At 42.3% G+C, this 18,045-nt stretch overlaps 1 long non-coding RNA gene across 1 annotated transcript in view; it reads left to right on the forward strand.

Moving 5' to 3' along the window:
- LOC311040379 overlaps positions 1-18,045 on the forward strand; it is a 263,298-nt gene that overhangs the window by 47,124 nt on the left and 198,129 nt on the right. The window lies entirely within an intron of this gene.

Consider the following 18,045-nt stretch of genomic DNA (forward strand, 5'->3'; position numbering starts at 1 on the left):
AGCGTCTTCATTGGAAGTGACAGATAGACAGCAGTGGATTACTGCATATTATAGATGTGTTTAGGTCCTGTGGGGGCCAGCTCTTACTCTCTCATCTCATCTAAGTCCCCACTCTGATGCTAAAACTGTGGCATTTGTTTTCATGCCGTCAATGAATTTGAGCAAAACTAAGACTGGTACCTTGTTAGAATACATTTGGAGCAGCGATATGCGAAATAAAGCTACAGTATACGTGCGTTTTGTTTCCAAAATTACACAATCTAATATAAATATTGGAAAAATCAGAGTCTGTCTGTCTGTCTGACAGCTGCAGTCGGTGTTAAAAATGTTAGCAGAATGAACTGAATGCTTATAGAAAACATAATATTCACCATTCTATCCACTTAAGCCCTGTTTTTTATACTTTGGCTAGAATAGCCGATCTACAAGCTCACCACGTTGCTGCAACGCATTCTGAGCTTGTAGATCAGCTATTTTCCAAAAAGAAAAAAACTGAAACGTTTTTTTTTGCCTATATGACGTTCCCAAAAAGGTACGCCAGGGTTAAAGTGGTTCCAAGCAGCCATTCAGGACAGTGTGCCATTTCAATCTGGGCAAAAACACCTTCTCAAGTAGCACTGGTGAATCTACTGTTGGCCTAATCTGAACAAGACAGATTACGCTTGGCGGGGGTGTCTGTGGACACCAGTGACAGACTGATGGCGTTGGCACACCTATCCTACAGCAATAGCTCTAATGGAGCACATTCAGAACTCCTGGGCGGAGAATATCAAATCATGTCAACCGTGTGATCATCCAAGCCCTGGCTCTGTAATAAAATACCCACCATGTTGTAATGTTGTGACAGGGGAGGGGAGACCGGCAGAGTTCCCCTCTCTATGATAAGAAGGAATTCATTCGAGGCTGAGTTGTGGAACAGGAGCTGGAATGTAAACGTGAATGTGAAATGTTAGTGTATTCTGTGTTTTCCATGCCAAGGACCTCCACATAGCCATAGCCTGTGATTGTGGGCCCCCCCTATTGTTAAATGCTTAAAAAAATAATGTGCTAAGGGGCGCCCGCTGGCCTAGCGCTCCCGGCGCATATTAGATAGGCCTGACAGCGTGCCACGGGTTCAAATACTGATCCCGACAACATTTGCTGCGTGTCACTCAAAGTCTCTCTCTCCTGTTTCCTGTCTATATCCACTGTGTGTCACTCTGCGCGTCGTCTCGCATGCGCAGTAGTGTCACCTCCGTGCGCAACCCTGTGCGCCAGCTCGTGGGTCGAGCCCATTGGTCGAAACCGCTTTAGCTCGTTCATGTGTCTGCCCCCAGCCGTAATAAACTGCAGTACCTATGATCGGCCACCATGTCCCAACGCGCTTCACTGCTCCCTCTCGGTTCTGGGGGCTTGGTTTTAATTCCCTTGGACGACAAGAAATGAAATATCTTGCACTCTTCTTGTTATTGAATCATGATGGGAGGAAGAGATGATGAGAGCAGGATGTCAAAGGACTAAGTTAAGAGCAGAAGATAGGAGAGGTCTGGCGTGCTCATGGTACTGTGGTATTTTAACAGGGCCAATGAAAGAGCCTTGAAGCCTCTCATAAAGCAAACATGTCTGGTCCTGAGTTGCATATGCTGGCCCGTTTTCATCACAAAGAAAGAACAGCTCTCATGGCGTTTTTCATATTGGATCAGACATATTTGATAAACATTTAAATATCTGATAAAATGGTCATTTACTGTATGTTATGTTGTCATTTCCATTTAAACTGTCTCTCCAGATGTATACTACTGTACCATCACATTGATAGAGACCTACACATTCACACCAAGCAGGTGTGAATTTTATTATTAATATTCTGTAGGCCAACCCATACCCATAAATGACCTGCAGCCATGGGTTCCCATGGGCTATTTCCAATGGAATTATGTATCGCATTTTCGATCAAATTTGAAAAAGAAATCAGACAAAATAAGCTCTGTGGCGAACAATAGCTTATGATTGAAATGACATACTCAGTAGGCAGGATTCAAGTCCTGCCTACTGTTGTAGCCTAAAACTGTTGTAGCCTAAAACGTTAGTTATGGACGGAACTGTGAAGGGAGGCTAAAATTGTATTCTAAGCAAGAGAAAACAATACTGCCTAAGATAATCAGAAACAGAGGTATATAAAGGGAGTGAAGACTTAATGTGATTGGCTGATGACAGATGAGTCATGTGGAGTGGCCAGGTCTCATTGACTGAGGGAAAACAAGTGAGGCAAGTAGGACTGATTAACAACTTAGGACAGGTGTGAGTAGTTAAATCACTGGGGATGAGATTCTTGGAATGAGGCCATGGAATGAGATATCTCCACAAATCAACACTTTTTTTTATGACTTTTGAACTACAGGTAATTATTCTTTAAAGTTTTTAAAAAGCACATCTTATTTTATTAAAGCCTCACTAGGGAGATGTTACCTTAAGGGGTTCGAGAGGATCCCCAGCTAAATTATACTTAATACAATTACAGTACTTACTACAATCAACAAGCTCACAGCGTGTCACATTCACGACAAGTGAACATGTAGATCTGCAAAAAAAAAAATTATCCTGGAAATTAAAAAGGAAATCCCTGGCACAAAATATTTTCAGATGGGGGTCTGTGCCAAATACATATCCTTGATTTGAAAAAGTTTGAAAACCACTAGTGTAGACAACCAGAGGTTCACACTTTCTCCCCCAGTTCACCTCCTGGCCAAACAGGCACCCCAACCATCCAGTTGGAGTCACTTATACAATGACAAGGACACAACCCCCCCTGCGCGAACACTGGCAGTTGTGTTCATGCCTCTGTGGTGCTGGGCAAGATATTTTCAGATATTTCCCTTGCGCCCTTATGTCAGTGAGTGCCTGAGACTCAACACTGGCATCATGCAATGTATTTCATTTTTAATTGTCGTCCCTTCATTTATCACTAAGACGAAGGTTCAAATTGGCTTTATAATCAACTTTTTCACGCAGCACTTGTGAAACCAATTGCGACATTCAAGCTTGGCCAGTAAAGCAACAATTAGCACAGAAGTTACAGTACGTTTGGGACCAGCCTTCCCCTCATGCCACATGTGTGACGGAGAGACTGAATGACATCGGCAGCACCCTCTCACACTGAAGAGGGCTAATGAGAGCCAGCCATTGAACAACCACGGGGGGCCGTCAGATGCCTTGTCCTGATAGGGAAAGGACCCTCCAACCTGTGTGTGTGTGTGTGTGTGTGTGTGTGTGTGTGTGTGTGTGTGTGTGTGTGTGTGTGTGTGTGTGTGTGTGTGTGTCAGGCCTTCCAGTCCCTCCAGCCATTCAGCCGGTGACTGATGAGGCAGCCCCCCGCACCCCACCCCTCCCATGCCAGGCAACAACGTGGCACAAAGGGCCACTCCGGGTGAAACAAAGCCCCTCTAATTGTGCCTTTGAACAGGCTGCTTGGTCGGTCAGCTGGTGGCTTGCTCGGTCCCTTGGGTCAGCCTGTCCTAAAGCCTGGCTGCAGGGGGCCCTGAGCTGGCGTGCTGGGGGGAGATTAGCAGGGGACCTTGCTTTGTGTGTCACCCACACAGTGGACTTTGGTTCAGATGATACTTGCCGGGGACTTGTTCTTCCAACATGCTGGACGATGTAACACACAAAAACATGGCATTTCATCAGAGGATATTTCTAGAACATATGAATCCCATGCTTATGAGGTGGTACTGTAGGCTCCTGTTGAAGTAAGTCCTTACTTTACAGTAAGGTACTCCGACATGTCATTTTCGTTAGAATTAATGTTGTAATGTTAAGTGTGTACTGTTTGTTTTGCTAAGGAATGCCAGAGTTGCAGGTCCCTAACAGCCCAGCTGTGTCTTCGGATTTTGTTATTATTGCAGTATAAACAACTGTAGAAAAGGTTATGAAATATATTTTTAATTTACTATATCAGTATTTCCCAATATAGAGGCAAATTATATACCCAAAAAATATATATAGTTTAACCACTTTAAACCTATTGTCCCTATTGTGGGCATGTCATCATAGGCAAACATTTTCTCTCTTCTTTTTTTAACTCACACATTTTCAAAACTAGCAAAAATATGAGGAGATAATATAAGCTCACAATGCATCACATGTGAGCTTGTAGGTTTAGCTATTTGTTGTATGAATACAGGTGTGCCTTGAGATTTTGACTTGCTCATTGGCGTGCCTTGGGCACAATACGTTTGAAAACCATTGGTAGTGTATAGAGTACACTATGCCAATAGATTACCCACCCGCCCCAACATCCAGACATTGTGTATTTGCTCTGTATTACAGTGGTTATTACTGTCAGATTCCATTTGCATCAGTTCTGCAATAGTGCCCATATACTTAAGAAAAAAGGTTTGATGTGGAAACAAAAACATCTTCTATAGCATGCTTTATAGCTGTTCCCAAAACGTTTCTGTACAGAACAATTTTATATGGTTCTTAATAAAGAGCTGACGTGATGTTTTATTTTTTTCCTTTTCTTTCAGTTCCACATGGAATCATTTTACAGGCCATCTGTGAAGCGGCCATCGAACCTTCACTGCCATACGGAACCTTTTGTGGTAAGAGTGTACAGTACCATCATAGTCTTACACTGCAATGCTGGCTACTGTATAATATATTGTCAACATACGACAGGTTTCCATAGCTTTGAAATAATCTACATCTTTGAAGCAGAAATGGAATGATTGACTGATTGGTTGGATACTTTATTAGTCAGAAATGTAAACAGCACTTGGTTCAGTAAGACATTAGGGCTAAAACGATAACACAATAAAGTCCTAGGGACTTGTTTCTATTGTGGTCCTATGTATTCAATTCATCAACATATCATAAAACGTTGACACAATAATACATCAACAAATACAAACACATGTACAAAAGATATGGGAAATGTACCTCCCCTTGTGGTCTCCTGGCCATGAGTGATGAAGATTATTAATTCATAGTATCGTCAACACATAAAAAAATGTGCATAATGTAATAATAATGTGTAATAAAAACTGGGGACTCTACAAGTCCCCAAAAATCATGTAACAAGTTTAAATATAATTATTCATACTGCAGTTGTATTTGCAGATTTAACGTTGGTCCTTAAGCGATTCCAATCCAGCATAGTAATTATTTAGTTGCAAGCTCTTATTAATACTTTTTATTGATTCAAATATTGATTAAACCCACAGACAGACTTAATCACTTTCAATCTGGCGTCCCTAAGCAAAAATACCACATCTAGGAGCTTACACTCGTCATACGACAAATTATGAAATAGGGCGTTCATTTATTAGATCAACATAAAAAAATATGAAATATGGAGATACAAGGTTTCTGCCAAGAGCGATGATATGAAGTGGGGTGTATTTGTGGGGCGGGGTGTGTGAGTGAGTGAGTGGGTGGGTTGTGAGGGTATTATGTTTGTGTGTTGTGAATAGGAATATCGCAATAAAAAAAAACACAAGTTTCATATTTGTGTTGAGTCTGGCGTAGAGAATGGTGTCCTGTGCCAGACATTTTCAATAAATTTCAAGTGAGCTGTGGAACAACCTTCAGTTTTGTACAGCAGTGGTTCCAAGACTTTTTAGCTCGAGACCCAAAAGAGAAATTCGATATCTCCCCCGGACACACACTATAGTGAAAATAGCCGATCTACAAGCTTATGTTTTTATTCTTATTTAAGCTACGTTTTTTAAACTAAAAATTTCAAAATAATAAAAAAAGGGTTATTTACTTGTGACCCTTAGAAATGTGTCCGCGATCCACAAATGAGTCCCGAGGGGGGGCTCGGGGAGGTAGGCCCCCATGCATGCTGACTGTGATGGATGGGGAATGTTGGAGGTCTGGTGCTGGGCTGATGGCGATGCAGACAGACAGACAGCCAGGCCATTTGGTGCCATTGTTAAGCCCATTGTTAAGGGGGACTATTCACCACCACCAACCTGGGTTCCTCTGCTGAGGGTCAATGAGGTTTCACAGCCGTATTAAATGGATACTAATGGCACTTTAAAGAACTGAGACGCATCTTAACGACCGTTCGGGGGGGGGTTTCAAACATGCGGCGGCATTGAGTACTGTTTCTATGAAAGCAATCAGTCAACACAAAAGAAAATAATAAATATTCAGAGAGCATGTGTAAATGATAAGACTCCCAATCCCCCCCCCCCCAATAAAGAATACAATTTATATGTTTTATATTGAAACAGTTTCTAATTCAAAATTAAACAGAACTATAAAAGGTGCACTCAATAGAGCTCATATCTCCATGCCTTACCTCCCTCCATCTTTCAGTCTGTCTGGGGCATGTGATGATAATTGTGTTGGTGTGTGTGTGTGTGTGTGTGTGTGTGTGTGTGTGTGTGTGTGTGTGTGTGTGTGTGTGTGTGTGTGTGAGTGTGAGTGTGTTATTGAATATTTTATTGACAGGGTGCAAACCGCACAGCAAGTACAATTACACAAGCAATGCTACAGTAAAAGGATAACACGTGTGTGTGTGTGTGTGTGTGTGTGTGTGTGTGTGTGTGTGTGTGTGTGTGTGTGTGTGTGTGTGTGTGTGTGTGTGTGTGAAGGCACATGGGGCAATGAGGGAAGGGTTATAATAAAGTGCTGTCACTCCATCATTACAATGCAACCAGAGTGGACAGGCTGCATGGAGACAAACCTCTGAACAGTGAAAAGTAGTGTTGCATGTTGTCAACATTACTAGGACAAACATGATGTTACAAATGTTATAGCCTAATGGCCAATTCATAGCATATAGCATACATGGAGCTGGGGCCCATTCAGACTAATATAATGCAATAGCACACTGGTGCTCAACATCGGGTCAGAGAATCGCACCAAAATGGACCCTTACAGCCCGTATGGGTCCATTTGGTTCCATTTGCACACCCTCAGAGTTAAATGAACACAGGATTTTACAGTCTAGATTGGGGTCTCTGAGATGAAACATATTTATCAAATCGGGGTTCTCAATCGATGTGAGAATCACTGCAATATAGCAGACCTCAGAACACGTCCACCAGGGCATGTCCGAGTGATTTTCTTGTTAGTTTGGCCTCTTTGACCGTGTTCACATACCACCGTCGTACCAAAACGGCTCGGCATCGAAATTAAAAGAGGTTCCAGCTCTTCTTCTGCAGTAAGACTTGGCAACTGTAATCACATTTGCATGCTTTTAAAATGCCAATTTCAACTGAATAACTGTCATTCAGTGTCCTGCGTAATCTGCAAAGTGTGATTGTTCACTCCTTGTGTCAATTACCGCACATTTGTTTCACCGAGCAGTCAAAGGTTAACTTATTATTTGAACTGTGCATTCACCTTGACGAGTTGTTCGTGAGTCAACCCAAGGCGGTGGGCAGTTTACAGTAGGCTTGTTTCTGAACGGACATGGTATGAATTGTTTTAAATAAACGTCACCAGTAAGTGTTGATGTGACTAACAGTTTAGCTGGACAATATATTTATTTTACATTCATAAATTATCAACTACAATGCAGTTTTTATGAGTTGGCATTTCAGTCTGGGGTCTTGGTTTGTGGCAGTGAGTTCACTAGTACAGAACTGTACATCGTACAATATATGAGCTGGAGAGTGGAGCAGATCCCATAAGCCGGACAGACGGATTGTGCAGCAGCGACTAGTTCTGGTCCGTTCCTCTGCGATTATTATTTCACAGAAATGACAGTTAGATATTTGGGAATTTAGGTACTTGGCCTGCTGGCAGTGTGCACAATAAATACGGCACAGATCCACCAAGTAGTTTGTACAACTAGCTGCAGACACACAGACAGACAGACGGGCGAATGCAGTATCTCTGCCTGGTGGAGATAATGACTACTGTCAATATACTATGCATGCATAATGTGATTATTATTATTGTTATCTTGAAATACGGCCAAAGAAATCTCACACTACTACCAGCGACACTTTTCTCTGATCAAAACATGTTTTCCCTCAAAAGCAGCCATCACCTCTTGGTGGCTTCTGCCATGTAGTGGCATGTCATGATCGAGACTGTTTGTTATTGCTGTGAAAAGACAGCCTGCTCCTGGTAACCTTCCTGTGTGTGTGTGTGTGTGCGTGTGTGTGTGTGTGTGTGTGTGTGTGTGTGTGTGTGTGTGTGTGTGTGTGTGTGTGTGTGTGTGTGTGTGTGTGTGTGTGTGTGTGTGTGTGTGTGTGTGTGTGTGTGTGAGAGTGAGAACAGGCCTGCTGGTGCAGGCTGATAGGGTAAGGCAGCGACAGACACCAGACTGTAAGGCGGTCTGCTCCCGCTGAGCAGTGCCGTGCACATCACACTGCTGTGCTCCCATCAAACCACTAGAACGTGCTCTAATGCAGATTATGCACACTGACACACACACACACACACACACACACACACACACACACACACATTCATGCACTCGTACAACACTGCATCGATTTCTTGAGCACATTCCCTCGCTCCATTCCGTTTTATACACAGACTTCTCAAACCCTTGTTGTCCTCTCTCACAACCCCCCCCCCCCCCCCCCCTCTCTCTCTCTCTCTCTCTCTCTCTCTCTCTCTGAGGGCCGGGCCCAGAGAGTTCTGCTTCCAATTTGTAGAAGAGGCTGAAAGAATGCAATTTATAACTGTGAAAGCAGTGCTGCTAATATATACAGACACACACACACACACACACACACACACACACACACACACGCACACACACACACAGACACCGCTCCTGAGGGTCCGGCGGGGGCCCCAGAATCATCAGCAAAAGCCCTTCACGGGGGCCGCACCGCACTGAGCTAAGTGACGCTTATAGAGCCGACGTGATATAAAACAGAATTAAACGAAACACGATGTGTCGCAGTGCATGCAGTGGAAATAGTTTGTCGTGTAACAGTATAGACAAAACATGAGATGTCATGTTGCCTGCCTCGCTACTTCCAATGGACTGCTTCTCGAAGCAGGATCCTGGAGGAGGAGGGGGGGGGGTGGTGCAGGGGTTCCAGGGGGTCCCCAGCTAAATAAGCTAACATAGCATAAAAACCTGTTTAATCGCTTTAACCCTATTTTGTTCTTCAGCTATTCGAAAATAGCCGATCTACAAGTTCACGGTGCGTTGTGATGCAACCCGATGTGAGCTTGTAGATCTGCTATTTTTCTTTTTAAGTTTGAAAAATGCTTTCCTATAGGCGTCCCTGGCAAGGGAGTCTGCGGCCAAATACATATAAATATTGGCATCCTTGACATTAGATTGTTTGAGAACCGCTGTTCTAATAGACGCCAGCAGAGGGGGGAGAGTGAGCGAGAGTGTGTGTGTGTGTGTGTGTGTGTGTGTGTGTGTGTGTGTGTGTGTGTGTGTGTGTGTGTGTGTGTGCTCATGCACACACACACACACACACACTCTCGCGCGCGCGTGTCCATCCGGCCACAATGGGACTAAAACCATACGCCTCGATGACCCGCAGCGCCCAGATTATATGCTGACATTGAGGAAACACAGCAGGCAGTTTGACAAAGCAGAAAGCCACACACATGACAAGTCTGGAAAAAGATCATCAAATTGTCTGTCGCTACAACAGCAAGAAGGCAAACTGTAAAGTGATTGTGACAAGCCAAGCGGGACACTTTTTTTGGGGTTACTCTTTAGTTGTTCGTCAACACAGAAACCAGAGCGATAATAAAACAAGACAGGGTCTAATGACAGTGTGGGCTTCCACAGAGACATCATGCCGATGACATCATATCGATGATGTCAGTCTCCACCAAAATATTGAGGGACGGTTTATCTGAGAGATGATTGATTCACAGATTGTGGAGGGGAAAAAAGTGTAAGATTTGCCTACTGGCAGCGTACACAAGAAGTGCTGATCGGTCCAGTGGTTTGCAAGATTAGCTGTGGACAGACACACACACACACACACACAGATGGCATCTTCTAGACCAGCGGTTCTCAAACATTTTCATGTCAAGGATCCCCAAATTGATATTTATTTGGCCGCTGACCCCCCATCTGAAAAGAGTTTGGGCCAGGGAAGGGACCCCCATAAGAGAAGATTTGTGATGTGAATTTCTTACCGATCTACACGCTTGTAGATGTGGTATTTTTGAATAGCTGAAGTATAACCGTTTTTTATGATGTATATTAACCAATTTTGCAGGGGACACCCTGGAAACCCTTCAAGAACCCCTGGGGGTCCCCGGACCCCACTTTGAGAACTCTGTTCGAGACTTGTCACCCCTATAGGTGCCAGGTCACACCTCAAAGAAATAATGAAAATCAACAACTGACCATATTCACACGTCAGCCATTTTGCTCTGACACCATATTCGCACCCCACCCTACTCCACTGACGTAGGCTAATAGCAAAATGGCCTTCTTGTGAATGTGATTGTGGTCAATAGGAGCGTAAATGAGAGACAAGAGGGTAGAAAAAGGAGAATTGACAGACACATGGCCTGTCAGTGTCAGATGGTGGGGGGCGGGGCTTACCTTAGTGATTGACAGGAAAGGGGCGAAACTCTGTGAATCTAGATGGATGGAGAGAGCTGTCATCTTAAGGTGCCTTCCCCTTTTCCAGTTTTAACTACTTTTTAACTACTTAACTACTAACCCCAGCATCCATATTCTCGGTGGAACATTATAGCCAAAAATAGCAGATCTACAAGCTCACGTCACATCACAACTAACCTCGCGTAACCAGACTTTCCACCTCGGAGGAAAGCCTGGTATTCCTTCTAAAACTATAGCCGTGTGATCCGGTTTAGAAAAAAGGAAATTAATAATTGTGGTTCCGGTGTTTGGTTCCGGTTGGCGTCGCATTGTTTTTGTTCCCAACATAATGCGAATCAATTCGTTTAGTCTTGCTAGTCTCGCTATAAGTTAAAATAGAAAATGGACGTACCAAACCATTATTATACCAAAAGAAACGAAACGATAATACCAAACTAAACAAGTTTTAAACTAGGGGAATCCTTTTGTAAGTGCACAGCGTCGGTGGTTCCTTTCGTTGGTTCCGGTCAAGTTATTTCTGCTCCAACCGGATAAGAAACCCGAAAATTTGATCGATCCCAGGCTACATCACAACACAGTGTGAGCTTGTAGATCGGCCATTTTTTGCAAAGAGATGTGGTGTAGAGTGGAAAAAAGCGGTCCAAGTACAGAGCCAGCTCAGGCCCAGTTGACTAAGTCTAGACTAGAGGGTTGTGAGTTGCATTTCCTTACGGAAACATGACGTTAGATCAGTCTGAATCGTGACAGTTGCACACAAAATTAGAATAACAATTTAACAGCTGTGTAGCATCATGCTAGTCTTGTAAAACTGATCAGAGTTTTATTGGAATCACTGTCTCCTGGCATCTGTTCTTGCACATGTATTTTGTATTGTAGCTGTGTGTCTTTATTCCATGTCTGCCACTGTAGTCGCATAACTTTGTGTGTGTGTGTGTGACTGTGTGTGTCTTTTCAAGCGAGTATGCAGGAATGCCTATAGGCCTATGTGTGTATTTGTATCTGAGTGTGTGTGTACGTGTGTGTACATGTATGTTAGGGCTGGGCAATATATTGATATTGTATCGATATCTTGATATGAGACTAGATATGGGGTCTTCACAGGGGGTCCGCGACCCATCAGAGTTACTACTGGGGGGCTGCAAAATCAAGTGTGATTGGATTTTTTAAAATTTACATTAACCACTTTTATCCCTATTCTGAGGATAACTTAAGCCAAAAATAGCCGATCTACAAGCTCACAACGCCTCGCAGCGCGAGGCGTTTTGAGCTTGTAGATCGGCTATTTTCGGCCAAGAGGTTTGGTGTTGGTCTATGAAATCTATGAAAATACAATTTTATACAGTAGCCTATGTAGTGGGGGTTCCCTGCTTCATCTCTTTTTCAGCTAGGGGGTCCTTGGGCAGAAAAATGTAATATGAAGATATTTTGGATATCATAATATTGTCGCACAACTGTTGTCTTTTCCTGGTTTTGCTCACTAAAGCCCTGCGTATATTATACTTTCAAAATATTTCAAAAACAGTGAAAATAGCCAAACTACAAGCTCACAGTGTAGCTTGCAGATCTGCGATTCCCTCTATTGTGGAAAAAAATAAAAATAAAGTAGTATGTCTGTGTGTGTGTGTGTGACTGGCCGTTATATATGTGTGTTTTTCTGTGAATGCGTGCGTCTCCTTAGCAAGCTAATGAATGTAAATAACAGCCTGTGAATGGATTAGCTTCTCCATGCTAGACTGCACCAGCAATTGAAATTTGATGATGAGGACCGTCCAACACCACCTTTATGTTCCAGCACCACCGAGAGAGAGAGAGAGAGAGAGAGAGAGAGAGAGAGAGAGAGCGAGCGAGAGAGAGCGAGAGAGAGAACCAAATGTAAACCTCCCCATGTGAGCATGCTAAAAGTTGTTATTTTAGACAGAGGTCATAAGCCTATAGTTCCAGACCAAAGACTCAGTATTCATAGCTGGCCGTATACGAACGAAAATAGATGATCTACAAGGTATAGGGTTTAGGGGCTATTGTCAACTCTCTTTTAAATGAAGATTGGTAGGAGTTCAGCCGAGGATCAGCCGCTATGGTCTGTAGTGTCCGTGTCAGGTGACGAGTGCTAATTGAAAACGAGTCAGTGATTAGTGTCTCCACTGTGATGTAGTGGACCCTGGGGACACAGAGAGTAGAGGTTGTCCCCGTGAGGCTCAGAGGCTCTCCCATGAGAGACCGTCCCTCTGTCACTCTGCTAGGGCATGCGCACGCACGCGAGTGCGCGCACACACACACACACACACACACACACACACACTGGGCCCTTATGCTTTAGCCATTTTTTACTATTTTAGAAAACATTTTGAAATAGTTCAAATAGCCGATCTACAAGCTCACAGCGTGCCGATTATATATATATATATATATATATATATATATATATATATATATATATATATATATATATATATATATTGTCACTATTTTAAAATGTTTTTCAAAATAGTAAAACATGTCTTAAAGGTTTAGGCATAAGGGGTAAGGTGTCGCGCAAGATAGGGCCCTCTCTCTCTCTCTCTCTCTCTCTCTCTCTCTCTCTCTCTCTCTCTCTCTCTCTCTCTCTCTCTCTCTTTCTATTATATGTCACTTTTTTCTATTTGGACTAGAAAATGATTGAAAGTGGGCAGACTTGTCTTACCTAGCCTTGTTCCAGCCTCACTCATCCGCCGAGGAGAAGAGCCGGGTCACGACCTAAAGCAGAGAGTGTCTATAGGGGCAGGACTTCCGTCGTACATCTTTTTTGACCAATCATAACACTTGTTTCATTGTGTAAACAGATTTGTAGAACATCAACGTCATTTCCTTGGGCGGTACTTCCGCCAAATTTTGGTATTTCCGTTTAGACACTCAACCGCCTAGGTCTTGCCCAGCGTGTGTCTTACATGTATCCTTATGTCCTCAGGGACCGCCCATTGGTCCGACGACAGCCCATTATTCCGAAGTCCCAATAGTCCGAACATGTAGGTTAGTGTGAGTTAGGTTTACGATTAGTTAAAATGTTATTTAGATGCATGTCGTTTAGACAGACGCTAGGTTCATTGGTCACCTGGTATTTCGTTGAGGCACTATATTGTTCTCATTTAACGTGTACTCTGATTACTCTCATCTCACGCTTGTAAGTCGCTCTGGATACGAGTCTGCCAAATGCCAAAATAATAAATTGTAGTTAAATGAATGCTCCAGATTTCATTTAATTCAGTCAAAAACCTTCCAGCTATAACATAAAATAAACCCCACATTTTGTCCCAAAGTACAATCACAGCAATCCCTCCAGAAGTTGAGCACAGTGGTAATCCTACTACAGAAAAATCCTGTTAATTTATCCATTTGTAAGTTTATCCGTTTGTAAGTTTACAAACGGAAGCACACTCTCAGAGTTACGTGAACACTGAGGATGTTACCGTTTATTTCATTGTAGACCTCCTCTAGGTGAGGCATGGAGCTGAAGAACAACTTGGCACCGTGGATAAAACCGAGGGGATTTGCCGATACGTTGTATTTAATTAACCATCCTCAGTGCGCTCGCAAAGAAAACAATTAGTCTTAATTAAAACGGCCTCACGCCGTCTCGCAGTTTTAAAAGTAATAAAACCGCCATGAACCGGCGTAGCACATCATAAATAAATCATTCATTTCATAGAGCCCTTAACGGCACACACAGGCCTATACCATAGGGACAGCTGTTAGAATAAGCTCTTAATATCACTGCTAATTGATGTTGGGGTTGTGCAGCTTAACATGAATAAATGATAACCTCTAATAACATAACAATAGTCCTAAACATTTCCCAAAGCACTGTTTGCTATTTATTTATTTATTTAGCTTTTTCTTTTTATATGCACTTTAAACTCTCTTAATATTCACAATGACACAGTATCACATTTATATGAATTGGGTTCCCTCTTAAAATAGATCTGGTATCTCAATGGGACTCACTTATTCAAATATTTCTATTGACTTTTTCAGTTAATTATCAAGTTATACACACATAACAAACAACTACAAAACAGGACTCACTTATAATATGCATGTGTACCTATAAACTGAACATTCTGTTTACAATATTTCTGATAAACTAGGTGAGTACCTGCGAAATTCCAATACTATCTGTGACGCTATGTCTAAAAGCATGTACTGTAAACATGCATGTACTGTAAATTATTTGGCTGCCGTGTTAAGTGGTCAGCTGGGTGGGCTGCAGATGCTATCTTTCCAGATCTTAGCAGGAGTGGAAAAAGTACTACTTTTTTAACTTAAGTATAAATATCAATACTGCAATGTAGAAATACTCTGTTACAAGTAAAAGTGCAGAATGGAAAATTTACTCGAGTAAAAGTACAACAGTATTCGCATCAAAATATATTTAAAGTACAAAAGTGAAAGTACTCATTATGCAGAACGTCCCGTTTCACAAGTTTTCAAATGTATAAAATGTATGAAAATCTTTTGAAAATAGCAGATCTACAAGCTCACAATGTGTCGCATCGCGGCGCATTGTGAGCTTGTAGATAGGGCTGAAGTGGTTACTGTATGTTTTGTAATAATAATCAAAATCTACAAAGTAACTATGGTAACTAAAGTTTTCAAATAATTGTAGTGGAGTAAAAAGCATAATATTTGCTTCTCAGATGTAGTGGAGTAGTGAAAGTACAGAAAATTGGAAATACTCCAGTAAAGTAAAAACACCTCAAAATTGCAGTACTTAGCTACTTTACACCTCTGGATCTTAGAGTGGGCCACGACCCAGAAGAGGTTGGGAACCACTGATTCCTACTGTGATAACTAATCACCTCGCTTTCTCAATGGCTCATATTCATAGAGCTGCAACGCTAACAGTAGTGATGCGGAAATTACATTAATTATAGCAAACGTCAAAGTCAGTAAATGCACATCAAATTGATGAATTCATTTCAGAGGAAGCAGCGTCTTTGTGCTGTAACTGCAATAGCTTACATCAGTGGTTCTCAAACTTTTTAATGTCAAGGACCCCTAAATGTATCTATTTGGCCCCGGACCCCCATCTGAAAATATTTTGTGCCAGGGACCCGCATACACAACTTTTTGTTGTTAAAATGTTGAATTGATGTTCAAAAATGTTAAAATGTAAAAAAAAACACGCTCACAATCCATCACGATGTGAAACGTTTATGCTATATTAACCAATATATACCATTTGAGAACAACTGGTTTACATCATAATGGCTAGTGGGAGAGCAAACATAGGAAGTACATCTCTTCATTCATATGCACACAGTAAAAGAGTTAATATAGACCCTTATGGCTTTGATTACTGTATATTAAGATTTTGTACAGGGTTATTATAACTTAATATTTCAATAATAATTTTCAACAAGCTGCCCCAATCAGTTTGATAGAATGTATTAAAACATTTTTTAGACGAATTGTACTCAATTAAATGTGGCTTTAATTGCCAATTCAAATGTGTGCTGTTGTTCTTTTTGAACAGCGCTAAGGAGGTCACTTTTTACAGTGTTGACTCACATGAACCACAGAGCAGCATATATATTAACGGTGCAAGCCGTGTCCAATGAGAAGGGTAAATATCGCGTGTGTGTGTGCGTGTGTGTGTGCGTGCGTGCGTGCGTGCGTGAGAGCTGCTGAGGCAACGCTGTAGCCTAAAGATGTACTGAAAAGAGGAGGAGCAGAGACACACATACGAATGCGTGTGCGCGCGCACACACACACACACACACACACACACACACACACACACACACACACACACACACACACACACACACACACACACACACACACACACACACAATTTAATATGTAGTCACCTCCACATGGGAAGTGAAGCAGAACTCTTCCACTACGAGACTGGGAGTTGACTTGCCTGCGCACGCATGTGTGTGTGTGTGTGTGTGTGTGTGTGTGTGTGTGTGCGCCTGGAGTTGACTCTATTATTTTGTCTGTTCATATTCTCCATATTGCTGTGGGATGTTAGATGCATGAGGCACCATGGGCCCAGGAGGGCTGTGAGGAGTGTGTTGTATTATTAACCATCACATGAGAGAGAGAGAGAGAGAGAGAGAGAGAGAGAGAGAGAGAGAGAGAGAGAGAGAGAGAGAGAGAGAGAGAGAGAGAGAGAGAGAGAGAGAGAGAGAGAGAGAGAGAGAGAGAGAGAGAGAGAGAGGCTACATACACATACATTATGAGACAGACAGAAATGTACAGCATACGAGAAAGAGGCCGTTAGAGAGAGAGAGAGATAAAGAAGATAACAGTCATAAAAGTGTGACTTTATTTCACGTTTCTCCAATGGTAAGCAGGGCCATATGCTTATACCCACTCTACAAAATCTGCATTGTCAATTTCACTCTCAGAGTCTAATAATGGACGGTTACAGGTCCATTAAAACACCCTGAAGCTAAAGAGGTAAAACAAACACACGCCTCTCTGTGAGAACCTGTGCGTTTCTTTTTGGGATGCGGATCGGATTTACTAATCCCTTTGCACTAGAAGACTAGACAATTAATTCCACACACCTTGCAAGGGCAAATTGTGCTGCACTTTCATGTACTCACGTAAAATCTGGCCCCCAGAGTTAAATTGCCACTAAGGAATTTGCTGTGCCGGAAACTACCAAGCAGACCAGAGCTTTTAATCGGAAATAGTTAAAAAACAAACACGTGAGGGTTCCTTGATGCAGTCCCAAATGGACCCTTTGACAGGTCTGTAAGTCTGAGAGTGTAGCTATATATATATATATACAGGGTTAATGTGGCCTGACTTGATATGAACCATTAGTAGATAAATAGAGTCATGCTTCAGTGTAATATAGGTTTCAGTATATTCGTCCATGGCCCAAAAAGCCCCACCAGTTGTAGAAAGTTACATAAGTGCTGCTCAGTTTAGCCTCAGGTTCCCTATATTCTCGCGTCTTCTTTCTCCGTACGAAATAGTTGAGTGAGAATTGGCCTCGGCATTGATCAACCTATGCTCTCACGAGTCACACGGGTTACAGATGGTGTCGATGTCCTCTTTCTCCCCTCTGGTTCCACTTATTCGCTCACAATCTTGTCGGGTTACATTGTCTGACTTCAGGTGCGCAGCCGGAAGAACTTTCCCTCCCTTTCATTTCAGCACACCCGGGTATCTTTCAAAAGGCCTAATTAAACTAATTAGCCGACCAGAGCCACCGTTTGATAGTCGAAGTGATTAAAAGTTTTCAGACTGAATAACCCGGTAATAGAGTGTATTATCAAAGCCCTTATAATTTCCCCTCTAATTTAGAATTAATTGGAAATAATATGTACGGTGTGCTAGGCACATAGTGTGGCCCTCTTCTAATCTATGGCCTTTTTGTAAGAGGTTGAGATAAAGCTAACCTTTTCTCTCCCCTTTATACAGGTTCAAGTTAATTAAATCTCCCTTTTAATTGTATTTCAATACAAACCGTACATTTCCTCCGCTAATACGTCTCCCCCAGTCTGACACAAGAGAAGAAAAAGAGCCGATAGAGGGAATGG

This window comes from Gymnoscopelus microlampas (assembly GCF_963454915.1).
Source record: "Gymnoscopelus microlampas genome assembly, chromosome: 24".
NCBI lineage: Eukaryota > Metazoa > Chordata > Actinopteri > Myctophiformes > Myctophidae > Gymnoscopelus > Gymnoscopelus microlampas.